This window comes from Suncus etruscus, chromosome 5 (genome assembly GCF_024139225.1).
Source record: "Suncus etruscus isolate mSunEtr1 chromosome 5, mSunEtr1.pri.cur, whole genome shotgun sequence".
NCBI classification, from domain to species: Eukaryota; Metazoa; Chordata; class Mammalia; order Eulipotyphla; family Soricidae; genus Suncus; species Suncus etruscus.
The window spans coordinates 139411607-139436503 of NC_064852.1; the positions used below are offsets into that span (position 1 = coordinate 139411607).

General features: G+C 37.2%; 1 non-coding gene across 1 annotated transcript; it reads left to right on the top strand.

Moving 5' to 3' along the window:
• Positions 1-23791: 23791 nt before the first annotated feature.
• Positions 23792-23932, top strand: LOC126010400 (U4 spliceosomal RNA). Its single transcript, XR_007496434.1, has one exon. It is a non-coding gene; the product is annotated as a U4 spliceosomal RNA (small nuclear RNA).
• Positions 23933-24897: the final 965 nt, after the last annotated feature.

Consider the following 24897-nt stretch of genomic DNA (forward strand, 5'->3'; position numbering starts at 1 on the left):
TTATGAAAATAGTAGTAAAATGACTATGAGGTAAATAGAACACAGTAACTTTAACAAGACTTTATACTAAATGAGAAACAAAGACTTGCAAATAGAACTTGTGTTTTATTATATCCAACTGGTGCTATCAGTCTATTTTTCAGAGAACTGGCATCTTCAGGTTTTTTTATGGTGAGTTGGAAGAATTGGGGTTTCATATATGTAAGTAGCATGTCTTCTTCCTTCCTTTCTTCCTCCATCTCAACTCCCTCTCTCCTTCCTTCCCTCCCTCCCTTCTTCCCTCCCTTCTTTCCTTCCTTCCTTCCTCCCCCTCCCTCGTTTCCTTCCTCCCTCCCTCCCTCCCTTCCTACCTCCTTCCCTCCCTTCCTTCCTTTCTTTTTTCTTCTCTCTATCCCTTTTTTCCTTCCTTCCTTCCTTCCTTCCTTCCTTCCTTCCTTCCTTCCTTCCTTCCTTCCTTCCTTCCTTCCTTCCTTCCTTCCTCCCTTCCGTCCTTTCTACCTCCCTCCCTCCCTTCCTCCCTCCCTCCCTTCCTCCCTCCCTCCCTCCCTCCCTTTCTTCCTTCCTTCCTTCTTTCCTCTCTCCCTTCCTTCTTTCCTCTCTCCCTTCCGTCCTTCCTCCCTCCCTCCCTCCCTCCTTCCCTCCCTCCCTCCTTCCCTCCCTCCCTCCCTCCTTCCCTCCCTCCCTTCCTTTCTTCCTTCCTTCCTTCCTTCCTTCCTTCCTTCCTTCCTTCCTTCCTTCCTTCCTTCCTTCCTTCCTTCCTTCCTTCCTTCCTCCCTCCCTTCCTCCCTCCCTCCCTTCTCTTCCTCCCTCCCTCCCTTCTCTTCCTTTCCTTAGAAAGGAACCATTTAAAAAGGAGCTGGGGGGATAGTACAGTGGATAAGGTCCTTATCTTGCTCTCTGACACAACATATGTCCCCCTGAGACCCAATAGGACAGGTCCAAACACAAAGCATGAAGTAAGCTCTCACCATCACCAGTGAAAATAAAATTACATTGCACCCTGTTTTAAATCTTTACTCAGTAGCTCTTTCATATCCCTTGATTCCTAGCAGTCATAACAATGTTATAGAAATAATTATTGCATCTATTTTTCTACCATTGAATTTTTCCCAATTTAGGTTCTTCGTAAAAATTATCAGAGCATTTAAAATATAAATTAATGACTTAAATTCAATCACTAATTAATGAGTCATGATACATATCACCAATATCCTGAATAGTATTCAAAGATACATTTGTGTATTACTTGGCTATTATTTCAAATAAATTAATATTTTATTAAAATTGACATCACTTATGTATATATTTTAAAATTATGTATAGAATATGCACAACTCAAATTTTACTTTAACACTTTTTAAACACATGACTCACAGTAATTAAATGCTTGTACATTAATGCACTGCTACCAATACAGTCAATCTCAGAAACCTGTTTCCTCTTTTCAAACTGAACTATGAGACTACTAGACAGCTCTCCTTTCTCTTTCTCCACAATCCCTGGCAAGTACTGTTCAGTTTTTTTGGTTTCAAGACTTTGATTACCTAACGTCACTTAGACATGTAAAAAACATAGGATTTTAAAAACTGTTCCTTTATAACTAGCTTACTTCACTTAGCATACTGTCTTTATAATAACTATCTTTTACATTTGCAGCATGAGTCAATTTCCATTTCTTTTGAAATTGAAATGGTATTCCATTTTACATAGTGTAAGGGAGTAAAACTCTGCTAACCTTAAATATGACTTGGCAAAAGACTCATTTTATGGAAAGAACCCTAAAGACAGGATAGAGATTTTTTTAAAGATATTACATGACAAATTCTCTCTGGAAGAGCATCTTCCCCACTGTTTCAGTGGAATCTAATCTCTAAGTATTCAGTGCAAAAGGAAGAAGTTACATGAGCATGCTTTTTGTTTACAGTGCCTTGATTGACAATCATCCTAATTTAGTATTCTTTTCTGCTTTCTAATATCATTTGCTTACACTAAATTTATTTAGCAGAGAGGAGTTATTGACCTACCTACATCTTCTCATATATAAAGGATCTTTAGAGGTTATCAATATAAGCTAGTTTCTTTATTTTTTTCAATCTGTCCTATGCCTGTTTTATTACTGATCCAACATGTGCAGAATCCAGAGCAGTAGGGAGTGATATCTGTTCTTTGCATTCCACAACTATTTGGTTTATATACACTCCTCTTTACCAATTTTGTGTGCTATTGTGGGGGGGGGCATACTGGTAGTGTTCAGGATTTACTCCTAAATCTCTGCTCAAGGATCACTGCTGGAGATTCTCTAGGTAGGAGATCATGCAGAGAATCAGGAATTGATCCAGGGATGGAGGGTCACATGAAAGTGAATATCTTAACACCTGTAAAGTTCTAAAATTTTTCATAAACCTTGGATATTAATCCTTAATCTGTTTAGGATGGGCAAATTATTTCTCTCATTTTGCAGAGTATCTTTATAATCTGGTTATTGTTTTGTTTGAGGTGAAACAGCTTCTGAATCTTTTCTTTTGTTTTTGTTTTTGGGCCACACCCGTTGACAGTAAGGGGTTACTCTTGGCTATGCGCTCAGAAATCGCTCCTGGCTTGGGGGTACCATATGGGATTCTGGGGGATGGAACCGTGATTCATCCAGATGCCTTTCCTCTAATGCCACCGCTCTGGTCTGCAGCTTCTGAATTTTAATGTTAATGATCTCCTACTTGGTTTTCTTTGCTTCTACTTGTTTGTCAAAGGGTGTTGAGTTCTTAAACATCTCTTTAAAAATGGGGAAGAGATATTAACAGAAACTTTTTCAAATAAATAAAACTGGCCAGAAAGCCTATGTGTCACCAATAATCAAGGAGACACAAATAAAAACAACAATATGATATCATTTCACATCAAGATATTGATACATATAAAAACAAATAAAAATCAATTGGCATGCTGTGGCTGTGGAGAAGAGGACCTTTTTACTGCTCGTTAGAATGTTGACTGGTCCAGCCTTCTGAGGAAACAATATGATACTACTTAAAAAGACAAACAAGCAAAACAAACAAACAACAAACAAACTAGAAATGGTGCTTTCATATGATCAGAAATTGTGCTACTTAAATAAACCCACAAGAGCCCAAGAACGCTGCATAGAAAAGATATTTGCTCTTTTGTGTTCAATGCAGCATTTTTAACAATAGATAAAATCTAGAAAGAACCCAAGTGACCAAAAAACATGACTAGATAAAGAAACTTTGCTGCATATACACAATAAAATACAGCTCAGCTCAAAGAAAAAAATATTTCATGCATAGAAGTATCTAAAAATTATCGTGGTGAATGAAGTTAATCAGAGAAAGAGGGACAGAAATTAAATATCTCAGTCATATGTGGGGTATAAATAAACATAGTAGGAGGATAAAATTTTTCAAAGGAGGGGCCGGGCGGTGGCGCTGGAGGTAAGGTGCCTGCCTTGCCTGCGCTAGCCTAGGACGGACCGCGGTTCGATCCCCCGGCTCCCATATGGTCCCCCAAGAAGCCAGGAGCAACTTCTGAGCGCATAGCCAGGAGTAACCCCTGAGCGTCACAGGGTGTGGCCCAAAAACCAAAAAAAAAAAAAAAAAAAAATTTTTTCAAAGGAAATACAAAGAGAGAGCATAAGAACTGGTCTTTAATAGGAAGACTCTGGGACTGGATATATATGGGGTCTGGGAGAGATTCCAGAAAAGGGAAGGCTAGAATAAAGGCAGAGTAAAGTGGTCATTCTGGAGGAAGATTGGATTCTGAAAAGAGATAAACTGATTTGCATGATACCTTATCAGTAATAGTACTGTAAACAAGTACTTAAAGAAGAGAAAAGACTTCCATAGAGATAGTCTTCTGGAGGGAGGGCAGGAAAGATCCTTAGGGCATTTTAGATAAAAGTGGACACTAGTCAAGGGATTGTTGGTTAAAGATTGTATTCATGAAAATGAATCATAAAATAATTTTGTAGTTTTAAAATTCAATAAATAAATAAATTAATAGTCAACACATTTACTTATATTTCACAAAAGAATGAAATTGAGGTTCAGAAAACCCAGTGGGCAAAAGAAATGCTTCAACTGGCTAATGAATGCTCTGACTGATTTAACATCCCATAAATCTTTCACAAAGTAATACCAGCAAATTGATAAACTATTAAATAGAACCTATTCTCTTTTGAACAGAATCATATGGCTTTAATGTGAGTGAATGATAACTGAGTTATAAACAGTGTACATGTCAAAGAAGTCTAAATAATTTATGTACATTTAAAAGTTAAAAATTGAACATGCATCCTAGTGAAAATTACATGTTCTGAAAGGAATATTATAGAAAGATAGGTCAATATCTCTTACTACAACACTATTACAGAATTTAAGCATGAGCAAAGTTTCAAATTATTGTATGTGAATAAATCATGCTTTTCACTTACTTTAAGTGAAGGTACTTGCTAGATTTAACTTGCATAGGTCTTTAAACATAACTGTTACTGTGATCCAGTGAGTGAGGTTAAGGAATATTTCACATATTAGTATGAAACTGGGGTTCCCAGGCCGTAGCCAAATGGGTTGTTTTATGTATATGGAAATACAGGGAATCAAATAACATCCTCGTTTATGTAAGTCAAGAGTTTTTTGACTATCCCTGGCCCCTTTAAATATAGTGTGCTTATTTTTTTTAGGGAATTGGTGAGTCACATCACCAGCTTTACTCAGTGTTTACTTCTAACTCTGTGCTTCAAGATCACTCCTGACAGTGCTCAAGAAACTATATTGGATGATACTATACGAATGAAAAACAAGTGCTTTAAGCCCTGTTCTCACTGTATTAGTGTTAAGCTTTTTACAGACCAGTGGGAGATATGCCATTATTTCTAGATATAGATAGAAAGATAAATTTTAAAGATATATAGTCTACAATAATTATTTTCTCATTATATACTAATCTATATATTAAGTTAGATAAAAAACTATAATGTCATAATTTCAAAATAGTGATGAAAAACTTATGATGCTCTAGACAAAGTGTTTTATATTGAATCACTCATTCTGCTACTAAAATAAAATTAAAAATGATGTGGCAGGAAAATAATTTAGTGATAAAGTACATGCTTTACAATCTAAAGGACAAAGTTTAATCTCTGGAACTATGTGATGACCCTAAGAAGCACCCTGAGTGACTCCCAAGCACAAAGGTCAGGATGGACAAATAAGCATTTCTGGGTATGGCCTTCACATATAGAAAAATCAGAAAAATAAAACAATACATTGGCATTTAAATTGATTTATATTTATCATTCTAAATTTCCTCTTTTCATAAATATTTGTCCTAACATTAAACAGATATATTTTAATCTCAAAAGTTTTATTTTTAACTTCATAATTTTTTCTCTATCTATTTAACTGATAATTTTTTCTCTATCAGGTGAAAACAATTTTGCTACTCAATTAAAAAATTTAAAAATGCATTATGCAATGGGAACATTCCCAGCCAGCACAACCGAAATGTCTGCCCAGACTTCCTGAATTATGCTGCCAAGTGGTGGGAAATAGATGGGCAGGGTAATTCAAACCAACAGAAGAAATATTTTCAGGAATAGCAGAAAAAGAGGAAGTTATATAGTCATGAGAAAGATACCAATTTAATGACTTCAATAACCACAGAATATAAAATAGTATTTCCAGACAATACTTAGGGATTCAAAGTTTTTTTTTTTTCTAAACATCAGAAGATCAGGGTTTCTTAAATATACTGAAAAAGTGAATATTACTAGTGGGTCTCATATTTTGATTTATCTTATATGCTGTTCCTTACTCAACTCATTCCTCAACTTTGATTTATCACCTGGGAAGAATCCAGAATCTATTTATGATCCAAGAAATCATGTGAGTGAGTTTATAAAATATTTCCTGTCCCTAACTTACCCTCTTCCTCCATCTCCACTCTGAAATTGTTCAATGGACATTGACTAGAGTATATGGTCAGGAAATTCTTCTTCATTATAAATATGTACATATATATATATACATATTCCATGTAATTATAGAACAACTTAAATATTTTTAAATCTTAATATTTATTGAAGTATTGTGACTTTTAGTATTATTAATGACAAACCAATGCATACATTATTTCACACCCACGTCAGGGTTAATTCATCTTTCACCCATCTTCCCTCCATCTCAACCCCTTAATGCTTGCACACATACACACACACAAACAGATGGACACACACCAAGTTCTATGGATTAACTCCAGTTCAGTTGCCTTTTTCCATTTCCCTTACTGTGTCTTTGGTTTTAGAGTTATACTTTCTAGTGCTCTGGGGCCATTCCTATGAGCACAGCATATATACATTTAATCATTTCATTGTAGAATATTCTGAATCTTCTTCAATTGTAGATTAAAATCTTTATTATTTTACACATATTTTATATACTTTCTATTAATAATACATACACATATGTAAGTGTACAATTGTGCATACATATATATCCTTTTTGATAAGATTATTTTTTTTAATTTTTATTGTGGTCAAAGTAAATTGCAAATCTTTCACAGTAATATTTAAGGCACTTAGTGACAATGAATGAGGGGCATTCCCACCACCAGTGTTGTCCTCCCTCCATCCCTGTTCCCAGCATGCATCCCATGTCTCCCTCCTTTTACTCACCCCCATAATCCTTTTTTAACCTTCCAGCTAAACAGGCTTTTAGTCTTTTATTACTGATATCAATTCCCAATATCCACTAAGATATAATTCCTAGACATTTTAAATCTGAATATATTTTTCATGCATTATTTTTTACTGTAGTTCTACAGCATCTGAAATATGTTTTGTCAGTAATAAAAATTTGTCCATGTAACTCCTGTCACAGTTCTACATCCTTTTTCTCTTTAGAGTGGTCAAGGAGCTCATGGAGTTCTGACAGTCAAATTACCCTTCAGGTTATTTATGGTTTATAGAGTTGAAGGATTATTTTAGATGCATTACCTTTATTTTAAATAAATTACAATCATAACCTCATTCCCTCCAGACTCTCCCAAACCAAAATTTAAGATTTTCCTAACAAATACTCTTTAAATGGACATACATTCCTTGCATAGGCCATATGCCTCCCTCATCTACCTTCCTTCCTTCTTCCTTCCTTCTTTCCGTTGTCCCTTCCTTCTTACTTTCCTTCCTTCCTTCTTATTTTCCTTCCTTCCAAATTTTCTTCCCTCCTTCTTTCTTCCCCTTTTCTTCCCTTTCCTCCCCTTTCCTTCTCTTTCTTCCTTCTATCCTTCCTCTTACAATTAACAGACATATTTGACTAAACAGGGCTTTTTTGCCTGGTTCTATTCTTTTCCACTTTCAATGGCCCACATTAAGAAATAACCATAAGGTACCTGTACTTGAAAGCTTAACTTCTTATTCAAGTTATGAAAAGAATTAAAATTAAAATGCATATTACTAGAGATTTGTGTGAATATTTCTATTCTAAGTCAACAGAAATTTTATTATAGTTAAATTATCTGAGTGAGGATATTAGTAAACATGGGTTATTCTGACTAGAATGTCAGAAGTAATGGAAACTTTGTGGTTGCATATTTTTCTAAACCTTATTTGCAGATAGGGCATCCTAATAAAATGGGAAAGCTGTAACTGGGAAGAACTAACAGGCTTTCTGATCAGCTGAAGTAGAGAAAGTGTGAAATGGAAAAGGCTGTTTCTTTTACTTTTACACAATAGCACTGTGCTACTTGATATTTTGAGTTTTTCTTCTCTACTCAACTCTACTAAACTCCAGTCCCACAATGAGTAGTCCTACCATGTTAATTCTGACACCACCTTTTGAAATAAGTGCAGAGATTACAGATTAATGACTCAGTCCTCTACATCCATTCCAGACCAGTTCAAACATCAATCTGAGAAGCCATTATCACTTGTGCTTCGATCACCTGGATATAAATTGGAGAGTACAATGATTTCTTTTACTTTTTAGGGAAACAACTTTTTAATATTAAAATTAAGCAAAAATTATGTGAGGATCTATTTCAGTCCCCCATTAAAAGTTTCCAGTATTTCTGCCATCGCCACTCTGTCTGCGGGCACCAAAAATGAGGCTGCCTGTAACATTTCGAGTGCAATATCCTCAGTCTCCTCATTCTTTCAAATCCAAGACACCTTGTCTATGATGCTGCCCTCCTTGCCGCTGCTGCCGTTGCTGTCACCACTCTTACCACTTTCAGAAAGTGGCTCTCACGGCCATTATATGCATCAGGTAGGGACAGGGAAGAGTGGCAGGCTTTGGTTATACAAGTGGTCATACAAGCCCTTGACTGGCGTCTTCTAGTTCTCTTTAAATGTTCACTTGGCCATCCCCGGGCAGCGAATATGCAGTCAAGTGCCACTTGGCGTCAAGACCTGGCATGGCTCTCCTGGTGTGGAGCTGCCAAGCCAGCCAGACTGACAAGGGGCCTATACCACATCCCTAGTCGCTCTCACCTCAGGGCTGCAGCTGGGACTGCAACTGGAACCCAAGTCCAGGGAAGGGCACTGCTGAGTTCTGTGGAATGGGGCTGAAGGAGTCCTGAGGAACTCGAGAGGGTGGAAGTGGTAGAGCAAGAATGCCTGGGCATCATAGTGCCTGATCACCAGCAAGACTATGTGAGTGACTGACCTGGGAGACCTGTGGGCTCGAGGTGGGGGCCCATGCTCAGGGGACCAGACGGGATTCCTTGAGGCAACCTGGGTCTGCTTTGCACAAGGCAAGTGCCCTACTTGCTGTCCTATTGCCAGTCCTTGCAAGAGAAGTTTCTTACCAAACATCCCAGGCACTTCTACCTGATTCTTTTAGGGACTATGTCAGTAGTTGATCTTAGAGAGGAAGGAAAGCTCCAAAGTCTCACAAAAGACCTCTCTCACTGCCCTGTCTTCTCTCAGCTCCAGCGCTTTCAGCCCAGTCAGAGCCCAGGAAGGGAGACAGGACTCTGAGAGGGCTCAGTGCTCTGGGAGGGAGACTGTGGGACTCTCTGGGAAGGAAAGGCCCGGGTGAGAACTCTGCCCAAGGCAACTTTTTTCCCAAGATTGATGCTGGGCACTGATGTCCGGTGAGAGCTTCCCTCTGATTCTTCTCTGGGTGCTTGGATAGGAGGATGGAGAGGGCAGGATGCTCAGCTCTTCCTCTGGAGCACAGACTGGGGAGCGAATTGTACCTCTAGACTGAGGCATCAGATCAGCATACTGGGAACAGGTAATGAGCAATATGAGCAATCCTATATAAGCCTCTATCCTTCACTAGCAGAAGAATGAACTATTTCCTGTGTGCTTAGAACACCCAGGAGACTAAAGTCTCTGCTCTTTGAGGTTTAATCATGAATACAAATGAGGGTAGGGCATAGCTGTATAGGCCAATCAGATTGCGTATGTTCTATGAAGGTATGTGTATATAAGTGGTACACAGAATAAAATACTATACAGCTGTTTGGAAAAATGAAGTAATGAAATTTCCCTATATGGATGGACATGGAGACTATTGTGCTAAATGAAGTAAGTGAGAGGGAGTGATCTAGACATAGAATGGCTTTACTTATTATTGGGATTTAAAAAATATAAAAGACGGTATGATAATAATACACAGAAACAATAGAGATGAGGGCCAGAGGATCAACCCACAATATGAAACTTGCCACAAAAAGTGATGAGTGCGATTAGAAAAATAACTACACTAAATATCTATCATGACAACAATAGTGAAAGAGAAATAGAATGCCTATCTGTCTCAAAGACAGGCAAGCAGTGAGGGGGGAGAAAAAGTGGGGACACTTGTAGCAGGAAAGTTGCACTGGTAAAGTGTATATTTTATGGCTGAAACCCAACTATGAACATATTTGGAACTATGGTGCTTACATATATATAAAAGAATGGGGAGAAATGCCACCAAGACAGCAGAGATAAGGTGCTTGGCCTTGCACACCACTGGTCCAAATTCAGTTCTAGAACAACACGTCCAGGAGTGAGCCCTGAGCACAGAGTCAGAAGTAAATTCTGACCTCCACTAAGTGTGGCACAACTCCCCAATTACAAAAAAGAGTGGGGAGATGGTGGGCCTGAGTTGATTCATTGGCAATGAGTTTAATACCCAGTAAATACAAATATACTAAGAGCAGTCACATGGGTCTATCTCAGCCAGGTGTGAAAAGCACTGCAAATAAAGGTGTAGAACACAATGGCCAGGAGTACAACCCCCAGCAATCAGATGTGTGGGGACCACCACTCCCCTGACAAGCACTATCACAAGAATGTGGACAATGAGGTGGACCAATGCCACAACAGGTAGAGCCTTGTCTTCTATGCAGCTGTCCAGGGTTTGATTCCTGGCATCTCATATGGTCCCTCAAACATGTAGGGATCTCAAATTCAATTTACCTGGGGGCCGCAGGAGGCAAAGTCCGGGTGATCCTTGAATGCAAAGTCAGTAGTAAGCCTTGAACATTGGGGGGGGGGTCCCAAACAACTAAAACAAAACAAAACAAAAAAAGATTCCAGTAGGGCAGGGCCACAAAATGTTGTATGGAGGGCCGCAAACGGGCCACGAGTTTGAGACCTCTGCATTCCAGAGTATAGAGCCAGAAGCAACCCCTGAGCATCAACAGCTGTGACTCAAAATCTGAAAAAAATATAAGTGCAAACACATATGTTCTACGAGGGCCTGTGGCTTGATTTCCTCTAGAATGGTTTATCATTTCCTCTGGAACAGTTCCCCAACTTGGGTGTCTGCCACATCCCCAGGGAACTCCCCGGTCGGTATCCCCTCTCTTAACTTCTTATTTATCTTACTTGAATGATCAGAACTGCCTACACCTGGAATGGGCAGGTAAAGGAGGCTGACTTGGGGGAGAGAGGGATTAGAAACTGAATTAGAGAGAGAAGTGTAGCAGAAGTGAGAATCAACAGAGAGGGTCAGCATCAGATCCAGCCATCAGTAAAGAAGCAGCAGCAAAGTAACAGCAGCAGTAGCTTCAGCAAAGGGAGTTAGTCAGCAAGGAAGACTGGAGAACCAGCTGAAAGGGAGACAGAGGCTGAGAGAGCCAGAAGGAGTAGAGAAGGAGCTAGGAAAAGGCTTAGTATAGAGGCCATGTGAGGAAATGTATGTTAGATTGGGACCATGAAATACAGTTGTCTGACTCCTGGAACTTTATCTGACTGCTTTGTGAGTTTCTCCACCTTTACCCTGCAGCTTATTCTATTCTATCTAAGGTATGATGAGGGAGACTTCTTTGTGCTAAATATTTAGGCAAAGACCCTCATCAAAGCGATAAAGGCTTAACCTAAGTACTTCCTGTTGATATAAATCAAATGAAAGATAAAAGGCCCCCAAAAGCAAAACAGAGACCAGAGAGATAGTGCAGTGGGTAAAGCACTTGCCTTGCATGCAAGTAACCTAAGTGTAGTCCCTAGAGCCTCACCAGGAATGATTCCTGAGTGCAGAACTAGGAGTATTGCTAGCTTTGGCCCCAAGTCAAAATAAAACCAAACCCCACTAAAATAAAAATAAACAACACGAACATTGCAGAATAGAATACTATGATCTGCATGATGTAAAAAGGAAAATAAGCCTAGATACATTTAAAAAACCTGATATAGAGGATATTGATTTACACAGCAAACGCCTGGACCACTGGAATCCAAAAGAGTGACTCCAAAAAATTTTCTTAGGTTCTGAAGGTGTCAGGGAACCAACTTAGCATATTATAATTAAGAGGCATCTGCTCTCCCATTAAGCAACATCTCAGGATCTTTTAAACCAGAGTGATAAAAAGTCTTCCTATAAACAAAAGCCCAGGCCCAGATGGATTGACTAAATGAATTCTTTCAAATCTTTCAAAAGAACCTACTACCAATCTTTTTCAGGCTCTTTCAGGAAATTGAAGAAGCAGCAACACTCCCAAATAAATTTTTGTGAAGCTAAATCACTCAGATTCTTTAGAAGAAAATTTTCCTAAATATCCTAAATTATCCTAAAATATAATATTTAATACCAATTATATGTGAAAATTCTTACTATATATGTTATCTGTAAATTATTATTAGTTTTTCAAAATATGCCACTTATGGGCCAGAGCGATAGCACAGCAGTAGGATGTTTGCCTTGCACAAGGCAGACCCAGGTTTAATTTCTGGCATCCCATATGGTCCCCCAAACCTGCCAGGAGTGAAATGTCCTTTCTTAAAATTGAATATTCTACAAGTAAAAAATATTGACTTTCAATGATATTAGCTTAAATAATTTTACCTTTATTAACATTAAATTAAAAACTCAATTAGTTATTTTAAATTATGTGAGTGAGAAAATAGTGACTTCAATCATATAAATTTAACATTCTTAACTTGCTTCTTGGAAAAAATAAATGTCTGTTTATTGATGAAATCACAATTATATGTCAGAAAAATTACTTTTTTCAGAGATACCATTTGAGAAAGTGGGTGGTACTTTTGTACTTTTCAGCCTCATAAATTAAATGGTCAGTCAAAACTTATAGTTTGAGTTCTTCACTTAGAAGATGAATGTGGAAGCAGGCATGTATCATTTGATTCCTTTAGAAGACCCTCAAAGACAACTATTGTTCTGTGGACTCTAGAGAAAGAGAAAATTCCTCTTAATTTGAAATATGAATGAGGACTCTGAGTTAATTTCAGATGAAACTGATAAATTACATGAACACATAAAATGTGCTACAGGCTTCCAGAGGATATTTTAAATAAAATAAAAATCTATACTTAGGTCAAAGCTATAGTACAGCAGATAGGATATTTGCTTTGCATGAGGCCAACCTGGGATTGACCCAGGACCGAGCAGGATTCTATTCCCAGCATTCTATATGGTCCCATAGCCTACCAGGATAGATTTCTGAGCACAGAGCCAGGAGTAACCCTGAGCATGGCTAAGTGTGCTCCCGCCCTCAAAAAAACTAACAAAATCTATAATAAGACTGAAACTGTCAACAATATTATAATGTAATATGAAGTAAATTCTAGCGATAGAATTTTTTCTACCTATAGAATTTTGACAAAAAATACTCTAATGCTAGCATACATATATCTACTTAGTGATAAAATAACATTTGTTTAAGAAGAAACAAAAATATTCATGTGGAACATTTTATATGATGGAATTAGCTATATAATTTCTATGAAAGAAATGATAAAACAATGAATGCAGATGTGTACACAGAACTCAGAATGATAAAGGCAGAAAAAACTTTGATAAATGTCTTACTGAAATATTGTCAACATTTTGGTTAAAATGGAGTGATATTTTAGTATTCTTAATCAGAGTTGCTTTCAACAACCCAATTTAAGTTAATTTAAGTTGTTCTTAAAAGCAAGAATATCTTAAAAAATAAGAGCTTCAGAGCCCAAAGTTCAATTGATTTTAAGACAACTGTATATTTATGATGTTAGCACTATATTAGTGATCTTAGTACAAACAAACATAGAGAAAAGAACTCAAATTCTTGATTAAGAATTTGTTACTTAGTTAAAGCAATAATGCACTAGATGATTATTCACTAAATAATTACAAAAGAAAATAGCTTTAAAGAAAGTGATGAAATCACTGCCATCTGATTATAAAGTCATATAATCGTTAATTTATGGGGCTTGATTTAACATAGTGGTAAGGTGCTTCATTTAAAATAAGCCAACACTGTTAATATATATGGTTCTCTGAACCCTTCAAAGAGTGATTTCTGTTTACACAATCAGAATTAAGCCCGAACACAGCTTATGTGGTTCCAAAACAAAACAAAAAATTAAGAGAGAATGATCCCTATATATTAAATTATTCTTGCTTATGAGAGTGTGTGTAACTATTATTTTATTTATTTTAGGTTTTCTGTTTGTGTGGAGGCCACATTTAGTAATGCTTAAGTTTATTGCTTGGCTCTGTGCTCAGGATTGTAATCTAATGGGAGTTGAGACATGATTGTCATGATGAGAATCAACCCAAAGTTGTCCATATGTTAAATAAGACCTTTATTATATCATATGTTAAATAAACCCCTCTATATGAAAGTGTGATTTTTGAAAAATTAAATGTGGATAACTATACTAAGCACACAGAGCACACACTCTTCTTTCCCTAAAGAGGCTTTCCCTAGTTTCTTTTTCTCTTCACAAATCCCTTTTGAGATGTAAAGACTCACTTGGGCCTGATAAGCATTAGATATATACTTTTGCAGTTAAAAGTTCTGCCCATCCTCCAATGTGGATTGACTCTAAACAAAAATGATCTTATAGTGAGGACAGTCAGTGCTCAGTTCACAAGGCTGGAAGTTCCCTAGCCCCATCCCACCTGGACCCCAAGCTTTTCTCTCTTGTTTTCATCACACCCCTGCTTCAAACCTTTCCCCCAGTGCTGAATTCTAACAAGCAGCACCTCTACATATAACAAAAAAGTAGAACTGGAATGACCATGGAAAGTCCCTTGAGCAGTCAAAAGAGGTTCCTGAATACGGCCTTTACCTAATGCCATTTTACTATAAATTTTAGAAAATGTTTGAAGATAATTCTATGACCAAATACGATTTTGTTCAACTAAATTTGTATAATCTCATCTTCTGATCAAGTGACTAGATAGATAGACAGATAGATAGATAAAAACAATAACTGAAAAATAAAAGATCAAAAATATAAGAAATTAATTAAAATTCAGAATTACTTAAATAAAACAACTACAATTTTTAAATTTGACTGTTAAGAAACATTTAAAGAAAACAGAAAACTTGCAGTCTTGTCCAAGTCTTCCTGTGGTGCTGGAAGCAGAACAAGTGGACCATCCAGCAGTCACCTCTCTACCTCATAGGGCCTAAGCCTCCTAGGCAAACTACCTTCACATGCAAGAGACTTCAAAGTGTTGAGAGGAAGAGAGAAGTCTCGCTGCAGTGCCAACAAACATTTCAACATGGCAAGGGTTCTGTGAGAGCAATTCCCACAATAATCTCTTAATACAATTTATATAGCTCAGTAGATAAAAATTTACTTATGACTCTACCAGCCAATTCCAGAAGGGCATAACTAAGGAATAAGAGTGGAGAAACTCATTACAATGAGGTATGAGGGCAGGTGTACAGATAGATGCCTTATGCTCTCTCCAAGTCTTCTTGTATTTACTAATCTGGAAGCTCTATGAATCCTTTCAGTTCTGGTTAAATTATTGTCACTGGTGATGAACTCAATTTGTGTGGGTGAGTAATAAAAGCTCTAATCCTTTAATCACATTGTTCTTCTAGCAATCAACACTTTCTGACCCCCCCATCCTCATCCTTAGGCTATGTAAGAACTCCCAGACATAATTCATTAGCATAAAAAATACACTTATTAGTGTCTGCCAGGGTTTTAAGAAACATATGGTAGGAAAAAGAATCAGATACTAAGTACTAACAGGGAGTAGGAAAGAGACCACAAAAGTATAACACTGGGAAGTTCACATTGGACAATTTTTTTGAGTATTTTTTACTAATTTTATTATAACACCATAATTTATCATGTTGTTCATAATAGAGACTTTCAGATATTAAATGTTCAAACATCAGTCCTTCTACCAATATGATCATTGCTTTTTAAAAAAATTTTCTTTATTTAAACATTCTGATTACATATATGATTGTGATTAGGTTTCGGTCATGTAAAGAACACCCCCCTTCACCAGTGCAACATTCCCACCACCAATGTCCCAAATCTCCCTCCATCCCACCCCACCCCCACCTGTACTCCAGACAGGCTTTTCAGTTCCCTCATTCATTCATACGATTACGGTAGTTCTCTGTGTAGTTATTTCTATAACTGCACACACCACTCTTTATGGTGAGCTTCAGGAAGTGAGCTGGAAGTTCCAGCCGTCCTCTCATTGTCTCTGAGGATTGTTGCAAAAATGACTTTTATTTTTCTTAAAACCCATAGATGAGTGAGACTATTCTGTGTCTCTCTCTCCCTCTGACTTATTTCACTCAGCATGATAGATTCCATATACATCCATGTATAGGAAAATTTTATGACTTCATCTCTCATGACGGCTGCATAATATTCCATTGTGTATATGTACCACAGTTTCTTTAGCCATTTGTCTGTTGAAGAGCATCTTGGTTGTTTCCAGAGCCTGGCAATTGTGAACAGTGCTGCAATAAATATAGGTGTGAGGAAGGGGTTTTTGTACTGAATGCTTGTGTTCTTAGGGTATATCCCTAGGAGTGGAATAGCTGGGTCAAATGGGAGCTCAATTTCCATATTCTGGAGGAATCTCCATATCACTTTCCATAGAGGCTCTACTAAGCAGCATTCCCACCAGCAGTGGATAAGAGTTCCTTTCTCTCCACATCCCCACCAGCATTAATTGTTCTCATTCTTTGTGATGTACGCCAATCTCTGTGGTGTGAGGTGGTATCTCATCATTGTTTTGATTTTCATCTCCCTGATGATTAGTGACGAAGAGCATTTTTTCATGTTCCTTTTTGCCATTTGTATTTCTTTTTTATCAAAGTGTCTGTTCATTTCTTCTACCCATTTTTGATGGGATTAAATGTTTTTTTCTTGTAAAGTTATGTCAATGCCTGTATATTTTGGATATTAGCCCATTATCTGATGGGTGTTGGGTGAATAGTTTCTCCCACTCAGTAGGTGACTCTTGTATCCTGGGCACTATTTCTTTTGAGGTGATGAAGCTTCTCAGTTTAATGTATTCCCATCTGTTGATCTCTGCTTTCACTTATTTGGAAAGTGCAGTTTACTCCTTGAAGATGCCTTTAGTCTCAATGTCATGGAGTGTTTTACTGATGTGTTATTCTATATACCTTATGCCATAAGGCTTATGGTATCAGGTCTGATATCAAGGTCTTTAATCCATTTGGATTTTACCTTTGTACATGAAGTTAACTGGGGGTCTATGTTCGCTTTTCTGTAAGTGGCTAACCAGTTCTACCAGCACCACTGTTGAAGAGGTTTTCCCTGCTCCACTTAGGATTTCTTGCTCCTTTGTCAAAAATTAGGTAATTGTATGTCTGGGGGACAATGTCTGAGAACTCAACCTATTCCAAAGATCTGAGGGTCTGTCTTTATTCCAATACCATGCTGTTTTGATAACTATTGCTTTGTAGTACAGTTTAAAATTGGGGAAAGTAAAGCCTCCCACTTTCCTTTCCCCTAGAAGTGTTTTAGATATTTGAGGGTGTTTATTGTTCCAGATAACTTTATAATTGTTTGATCCACTTCTTTGAAGAATATCATGGGCATTTTTAAGGGGATTGCATTAAATCTGTATAATGCTTTGGGGAGTATTGCCATTTTAATGATGTTAATCCTGCCAATCCATGAGCAGGGTATGTGTTTCCATTTCCGTGTGTCCTCTTTTATTTCTTGGATCAGGGCTTTATAGTTTTCTTTGTATAGGTCCTTCACGTCTTTGGTCAGGTTGACTCCAATATATTTGAGTTTGTGTGGCACTATTGTGAATGGGATTGCCTTCTTGACTTCCTTCTCTTCCTTATCATTATTGGTGTATAAAAAGGACATTGATTTCTGTGTGTTAATTTAGTAGCCTGGCACCTTGCTATAAGAGTCTATTGTTTCTAGAAGCTTTTTGGTAGTCTTTAGGGTTTTCTAAGTAGAGTATCATGTCATCTGCAAACAATGAGAGCTTGACTTCTTCCTTTCCTATCTGGATTCCCTTGATATCTTTTTCTTGCCTGATCACTATAGCAAGAACATCCAGTACTATGTTGAATAGGAGTGGTGAAAGAGGACAGCCTTGTCTTGTACCGAAATTTAGAAGAAAAGCTTTTAGTTTTTATCCATTGAGGATAATATTTGCCATTGGCTTGTGGTAGATGGCTTCAACTAGATTGAGAAAGGTTCCTTTGTTTCCCATCTTGCTGAGAGTTTTGATCAAGAATGGGTGTTGGACCTTATCAAATGCTTTCTCTGTGTCTATTTATATGATCAGGTGATTTTTATTTTTCTTCTTGTTGATGTTGTGTATGATGTTGATAGATTTATGGATGTTAAACCATCCTTGCATTCCTGGGAGGAAAACTACTTGGTCGTAGTGTATGATCTCCTTGATGATGCATTGGATCCTATTTGCCAGGATTTTGTTGAAGATCTTTGCATCAGCATTTATCAGGGATATTTGTCTGTAATTTTCTTTTTGGCAGCATCTCTGTCTGATTTTGGTATCAAGGTTATGTTGACTTCATAAAAGCTGTTCGGGAGTGTTCCCGTTTTTTCAATTTCATGGAAGAGCCTGGCTAGTATTGGTAGTAGCTCCTCTTGAAAAATTTGAAAAAATTCATTAGGAAATCCATCTGGGCCTGGGCTTTTCTTTTTGGGCAGATGTTTGATTACAGTTTCACTTTCCTCAGTAGTGATGGGGGTGTTTAGATATGCTACATCCTCCTAACTTAAATGTGGAAGAATATAAGTGTCCAAGAATTATTCCATTTCTTCTAGGTTCTCATGTTTAGTAGCATAAAGATTCTCAAAGTAGTCTCTGATTATCCTTTGGATCTCTGCAATATCTGTCGTGATCTTCCCCTTTTCATTTCTAATACAGGTTATCAAATTTCTCTCTCTCATTCTTCATGAGTTTTGTCAATGGTCTATCAATCTTGTTTATTTTTTCAAAGAACCAACTTCTGTTTTTGTTGATCTTTCGGATTGTTTTTTGGTTTTCCACTTCATTGATTTCTGCTTTCAGCCTTGTTATTTCCTTCTGTCTCCCTTTTTTTTTTTTTGGTTCCTTTTGTTGTTCATTTTCTTATTTTTTAGCTGCGTCTTTAAGTTATTCAGGTATGTCCCTTCTTTCTTTCTAATGTGTGCTTGTAGAGCCATAAATTTTCCTCTCAGGACTGCTTTTGCTGTGTCCCATAGATTCTGGCAGTTTGTATCTTCATTATCATTTGTTTCCAGGAATGTTTTGATTTCCTTTTTGATTTCATCTCGGACCCACTGGTTGTTAAGTAGCAGGCTGTTTAATTTCCAATTGTTAAAGTTTTTCTTCTGTGTGCCTTTGTAGTTCACATCTAATTTCAGAGCCTTGTGGTCAGTAAAGGTAGCCTGCAAGATTTATATCCTCTTGATTTTATGGAGGTATGTTTTATGTGTCAGCATGTAGTCTATCCTGGGGAATGACCTATGTACATTTGAGAAGAATGTGTATCTATGTTTTTTTGGGATGGAGTGTCCTATATATCTCTACTAGTCCTTTTTCTTCCATTACTCTTTTCAGGGCTAGTATGTTTTTTTTTGGGTTTCAGTCTGGTTGACCTATCAAGTGTTGATAGGGCTGTGTTGAGGTCTCCTACAATTACTGTGTTATTATTGATGTCTTCTTTCAGATTTGTCAGTAATAGTATTAGATAATTTGCTGGTCTCTCATTGGGTGCATATATGTTTAATAGTCTGATTTCATCCTGTTGCACATATCCCTTGATTAGTACATAGTGTCTATCTTTGTCCCTTATCACTTTTCTGAGTATAAAGTTGGTGTCATCGAATATTATTATGGCCACCCCAGCTTTTTAGAGGGTGTTCTTTGCTTGGATGATTTTCCTCCAGCCTTTGATTTTGAGTCTATGTTTGTTCTGATTATTCAGGTGTGTTTCTTGTAGACAGAAGAAGGTTAGATTCATCTCTTTGACCCATTTTGACACTCTGTGTCTTTTAATTGGTAAATTTAGTCCATTGACATTGAGGGAGATGATTGTCATAGGATTTAATGTCATCTTTGTAGATAAGTTTGCTGTGTTTGTTGGTCTCTCTTGTCTTAGAGTAGACCTGTCAATTTTTCCTTTAAGGCTGGTTTATCATCTGTGAAGTTTCTGAGCTGTTGTTTATCCATGAAGCTATGTATTCTTCCTTCAAACCTGAACGTGAGTCGGGCTGGGTGCAGTATTCTCGGTGAGGCATTCATTTCATTCAGTCTTGTCATAATATCCCACCTGTCTTCTGGCCTTTAGAGTTTCTTGTGACTTGTCTGCAGTAAGTCTTAGGGATGCTCCTTTGAATGTCATTTCCCTTTGTGATCTTGCTACTTTCAGTATTCTATCTCTATCTGTGGGATTTTTCATTGTAACGAGGATGTGTCTTGGGGTGTTTTTCTTTGAGTCTCTTAGCTGGTACTCTTTGGGCATGCAGGATTTGATTGCATGTAGTCTTTAACTCTGGGAGTATCTCTTTGATGATGTCTTTGGCAGTTGATTCTTCCTGGAGATCTCCTACCTGGGTCTCTGGGACTCCAATGATTTTTCTGTTGTTTCTGTTGAGTTTATCAAAGACTTTTATTTTCATCTGTTCACACTCCTTGAGTACTTTTTTCATTGCCTGTTTGTTTGTCTTAAGGTTCTTTTTCAATTTCTTCTGTTGTGTTGACATTGGACAATTTTCATATTTTATAAAAATTTCTTCCCCAGCAAAGTAAGAAAGACAAAATTATAATTGATGTGTGCCACCAACATCATTATTGTGATACAGTGGAAGTTTGGAAAAAAATAAGAATAGTTGTTAGAATGAATATTTTTGATATTGCATGCTCTTAGTTTTTAATAGCAATAGTGATTTCTTAGTAATAGATGGGATTGCAAATTTAGTCATAGGCTGCAATTTCAAGGTAAGAAGACTAGGCCCAAGGAGACAGATGATTCCTAGAACCAAGTTGTAAATCGCAAAGGACATTCCAAGGAATGCAAGGACATCTTGTTTTCCATCAGACACCTTGAGGGGAGGGGAGGGAGGTGAAACCAACTGATCATCTTACATTCCAACATCACATTCCAACAAAAACGCCTTGATTCCCCATAGAGGGGATCCCTGAAGAGGGCAGATGACCCTTTAAGATTAGGGAGGAATAATTGCACACAGTCACTAAAAAAGAAATAATACATAGATGGAATTAATAGGTATAGAATAGGGTAAAATCTAGTTTAGTGCTATTGTCACTCTGCCACTGGCTTGCCTAAGGTAGAAACATGAGACCCCAGACTCCCTCCTCCCAACAGCCCAGTACCTCCATCCTGGTCACATGGGGCACGTCCACCTTGCTAGCTTGGGACTTGCCCAGGCCAAATTAGTACACACCTAAAGACCACCTAGAGGTCCTACCCATATCACAAAAAATTTATCAGGATGAGGTCCTACCCATATCGCAAAAATGTCATCAAAATGAGGGCTGGAATTAATGATGTCATGAAGGAGCTGGCATCGTGCCTTTTCCTGAGATTTTTATTGGTGATTTCAAACTGTAACACTTACATATAACCTATAAAATATTTTTATTTATGTGCTCATTACCCTATGCTTTCCTTTAAATACAGATACTCCTCTCTCTTAATGACCAAGTTGGCTGTTAAGCAAATTTGTCATTAAGTGAGGAACTGCATGTCCTGTATACAGTAGTACAGTATATGCATAGTATTTGACAATACAGTATTCTGAATAAGTAAAATAGCGAGAAAGATCAAACTGAAAATTTCCACTTGTATTAATTTGCATAGGTTGTGTAATTTGCACATAGTATTGCAATGTATTACAGAACATAAAGTTAGTAAAGTAGGCACATTAAAGCAACAAAAACCACAGTACTGTACTGTGGAGTATACAAGATGGAAAAAGGATATTTAAAATAAAATAAAAAAACAATTGATGTATGCAGCCATGTACAGAGTATTTCACTTTTCACTTAATGGGTATATGATAAAAACATCAAATAATATGAAAAGTTATTCAATTGCCAGCCCATATAATGTGAAGGTCTAGAACCCAGTGGTCATAGTAACACAGAAAGTAAGGTCTGACAACATTTTAGATGACAAAAACTCTCATGGAAAAAATAATCTCCATAAATATGTGAGGAGAAATTTTAATGGAAAAATATGAATATGAAATGACCTATGTAAACTCATGTTTATCACAGCATACTTGCAAAAGCCATGATGTGCAAAGAACCTAACAGTAGATGAGTAAAAAACACAGATCATGGACTATTGCATATTATGGAATAATGTAATATTATTCTGATATAAGGAAAAATATTTTGAAGTTTGCTGTAACTTGGAGAAAATTGTAGAGTGTCACACAAGTGAAGTTAGTTAGATAAAACCTGGTAGAAAAGAGATGAACTCACTCATATTCAGAGTATTAAAAAAACAAAGAAGTGGGCTAGAAAGTTCCCCAAGAGAAACACATTCTGAGACACTGAGCAATAGAATGTGGAGGTGAAGTGTTGAGAAAAATGGGGAAAGGACCTTCACACAATGGTAGAGGCCTTCACTAGAGTCTCTCTACAAGTATAAAATGCAATTGAAACTTTATTGTAAACAATGACATCCCAATAAATATCCTCTGAAAACAAATACTATGAAAGAAGACCAGAAAAAGTTTAAAGATCTTCCTCTTCACAAAACTCTAGTTGCCCCTCTCAACTTTCACATGCAATACTTTATTTTAGGACACATTCAATTTGGGGGTCATCTGCTTCTCAATTTAGGAAGGCAATTCCTTTCTTCTCTCTCACTGCTCTATTTTATTTTCCAAATAAAACTTTTTTGTTTCTGGGTTGGAACGATAGCACAGCAACTGACATGGGTTCAGTCCCTAGCATCCCATATTGTCACTGGAGTCTGCCAAGAGTGATTTCTGAGAGTGGAACCAGGAGTAACCCCTGAATACAGCAGGGTGTGGTCCTAAAACTAAAAACCAAGCAACATAAAAAAAACTAAAAAATGGTTTTCTTTTAATATGATCTCCCAAAATTCTGTTTCAGGATATTAGGCAAAGTACCTGGAGTTTAAGACTTGAGTATACAAGCCAGATACCGGACTCTTGCAGACAATTGTCAATCCTTACCTTTCAGACACTTCCCTTTCAAGTGCATTATGGGAGAAGCAGGAGTGTGGAGATGCTTCCTCTTACACCTACCTCCCCACTCAATGCTTCCACCAGCCAAACAGCAATGTAAGAAGTGAATTCTCATCTGGTAAAATGTGTATACTACTAATATTTGGAGCCACATGGAGAGCTCCATGTGGAAAAGGAAAGGCCATTCGAGGATGCAATGGAAAAGATTTATTTACAGTCAAAAAGTGCACTCCAGACACCCTCTTCTGCCAATATATCTGGAACTGCCAGACTCTAGAGCTGCCAGGGAAGTGATTGTTATTGTGTAAGCAAAGTAGTCTCAGAGCAGTCTGAGAAACACATGAAGATATCTTGTTTCTATATTGATTGAACACAGTCAAAGAGTGAACTTACCTGATTTTGATGTTCCAAATGGTTCAATATGTGAACAGCCAGACTAGTTGTAAATTCCAAGACTACATATTAATAGTACTAAATTCTTGCTGACAGTGTAAGTCCAGCTTCAGAAACTTAAAGTCTGCCTTCCTTTTTCTTTTTCTTTCTCATTTTGTAATAGTTATAGGTTTTTTTAGCCAATAAATTAAGGGTAAAAGCAGGAGTGGAGTAGGTGGATGTGGATCTTGATGTAGCAGACCTAAGTTTGGTTATTGCTCCATATAGATGCCTGACCCAATCCAAGAGTGATCCTTTAGAGCAGAGTCACTAAGTTATGAACATCATTGGATATGACTTCCTAATAAATTAGGGGGGGGTCAGAAAAAATAGTACAGAAGGTAAGATGCTTTTATTGCAATTGGTTGATGTTGGGCTCAATGTTTAGTAATATGTATGGTCCCCCATGCTTAGTACAAAGTGATCCCCGAGTTCAGAGCTAAGAGTAATATCTGAAGCTTTGCACAGTGGCAGTATCATAGCCAATGAGGTTTCTCCAAGGCACGATTATTGCTAATTGAAAAATTTTCCCAATACCCCGCCATGACGACTTGAAATATAGTCGGCATTGGCAATTTTTGACAGTCTTTCTGGAGACTGAAGAAAAAAAAAGAAAAGAAAAAAAGAGTAATACCTGAGAACCATTGAATGTGGCCAACCCCAATTTGAAGGGGATGGCTTTGTTTACATCATGCAGAATTTCTAATTTATTCCTTTTTCTGTGCTCAAAAATAATCACTGTGGTAACCAGAGAATCATTTATTGTGCTAGAGATTAGAACTAGGGATTAGAACTGAGAATAAAGGCAATCAACTTAACTTCTAGCATTCTGGTATCCTCAGTGTTTCCTTTAAAAAAATAAAAAACACACAGAAACTTTTACACTGCTAATGTTTAGGTATGGAAAATACTTAAAAGGTGTTCTGTGATAATAGAAAAGAAGGTAAAAAAACACTTACATTTAGTGTTGCTTTACCTTTCCTTTCCATTTTTGTTGCTGTTGTTGCTACAATGACTGTGGATAGCAAACATACTGGCTCATAAGCTCTCACATTTTAGTTGTGTTTCTCTCCAAACTCACATCAGTTTGTGTGTGGTGCTCACACAGGCAATAAGGTGTCCAAAACAGTTGTCTTCCTATTAATTGAGCAGAGTTGCTATAATGTGTGTCGTATAAATGGTAACTCTGGTAATTAAACCTGTGACCTTTTGCTTGCAAAACAGGCAATTTATACTATTGAGCAGGATCCCAGAAAAATGAATTTTAAGGTGACTTTTTTTAAAAAAAATAGGGAATGCTTCATGAATTTGCGTGTTATCCTAGCGCAGATAATTATACTCCTATCTGAAAGACTGGATTCCACAAGTAACACTGAATGGTATCTTTACTTACATGAAATTATCAGTAGTAAGAGAGGGAAGTAGCTTGGGGATTGGGAGATAACTTTCCTGGTTGGTAGCACAATGTAGGCATTTTTAAGTTAAAGGGCTAGCAATGCCTACCAGGACAGTACAATTTCCATCTCACTACTATGTTACATTAAGAAATGTCAAGGAGAAAA